Genomic DNA, 1,624 nt, shown 5'->3' on the forward strand with positions numbered 1-1,624 from the left:
CTAGGGGCGGGGTAGGTCGAGGTAGGTCGAGGTAGAGCGAGGTAGAGCGAGGTAGAGCGAGGTAGGGCGAGGTAGAGCGAGGTAGGGCGAGGTAGAGCGAGGTAGGGCGAGGTAGAGCGAGGTAGGGCGAGGTAGGGCGAGGTAGGGCGAGGTAGGGCGAGGTAGGGCGAGGTAGGGCGGAGCGGGATTAGGGCGGGGTAGGGCGGGGGAGGGTGAGGTGCAACCAGCAGCGGGTACCGCCGCGGGGGACGGGCAGGTGCAACAGGCGCCCACTTCACCATAGCCCACCCCGTCGCCGCCCCCCACTTCACCATAAAGTGCCACAAGACACGCGAGCAAGCCGGGATGAATGGACAGACGGGGACACATCATACGCACCGGTCCGGAGAGGGATCGGGGAGAATGGGCGAGGAAGTGGGCGGAAGAACGGTAGGAGAAAAGAGGGAAGGGAGGACAGGGAGAAAGGGGGTGAGGGGGAGTGGGGTAACCGGAGCTGCCCCCCCCCACCCCACCCCACCCCACCACTGCGGATGGGGGGTGGAGAAGTGAGGGATACATAGCCTTCCAGGGTTCCTCCTCGTACGGTGTACGGTGTACCGGGTAATACGCAGCAGTGTTGCGGGATTGCATACTCAATATGGTCGCAGGGGCCAAGGCCCCTTACGAGTGTAAAGAGTAGGTAAACCAGCAACACTGCTGCGTATTCACAGTTACACCCGGAAAATATCGTGCCTTCTCTCTTCCACCAAGCGGCAGAGCCCAATGTCTACGACGTGGACGGGGGAGCGCAATCGCAACTGCTGTGCGTGCGGAATCGTCCTGTGGACGGTTCGTCAAAAGCGCTTTACCAGAGGCTGGGGCCCTACTTGCCGTCCCCATGCCATTCCAGGCCTAGGATAACAAAGATCCCCCCCCCCTTCCGTGGCCGTCTCCGTCCCCGGCGATATCGACCGACTCGCGGTCTCCGTGGCGCGGGAGGCCTGCTGCTGAACATGACGTGTCCGCCACTCAGCCCGGTACGTCCAAGGACCACGGGTATGTCGCCCTGGAGGCGCCCCTCATCTCCTACCCCCAAACTGAACCTCAGCCTCAGCCCCTTCGGCCCGCGGGCGCCTGGCTTGGTGAACTAGAGGGGGGATACAAATCAGCTTCATGGAAAATGGGGGGAGGCGAGGGGTAGGAGTAGTAGGATACTCCCACGAGTGAAAAAAGATATTCGCACACAGGAAAATAGCGTCGGTCTCGGAGGATAAAGAGCGGGGCGAGTAGGGGGGAGGCACTACTTTGCCTTCCAATGGAGACCAAAATCTTTGGCTGGCTGAAACTACACTCGAACGCGTGGACCCGGGCAAAACAAGGATATCACGGGTCAATATCGACAAAGAGACGGCCAGTAACTTCTGCTACGACACCTTAAACAAGGGAGTAATATGTTGCTTCGTTAACGTCACCAACGTCACGCAGACTGAGAATCGAGAAATTGACACTTGCGGCAGAGCCGTTAAAGGAAACTTAGGGTGGGGGTAGATGGGGGGCGGGGAGTTGATTAGGCGAGCTGAGAGCGGTGCGTTCCACCCCAACCCTCTAACTTGCATTCGCCAATGAAAACTATACAGCGAAAATA

At 59.7% G+C, this 1,624-nt stretch overlaps 1 protein-coding gene across 4 annotated transcripts in view; it reads right to left on the reverse strand.

Moving 5' to 3' along the window:
- The window catches only part of LOC113208479 (uncharacterized), a 113,288-nt gene that overhangs the window by 102,903 nt on the left and 8,761 nt on the right, over positions 1-1,624 (reverse strand). The window lies entirely within an intron of this gene.

This window comes from Frankliniella occidentalis, unplaced genomic scaffold (assembly GCF_000697945.3).
Source record: "Frankliniella occidentalis isolate FOCC.00 unplaced genomic scaffold, Focc_3.1 Scaffold8, whole genome shotgun sequence".
NCBI lineage: Eukaryota > Metazoa > Arthropoda > Insecta > Thysanoptera > Thripidae > Frankliniella > Frankliniella occidentalis.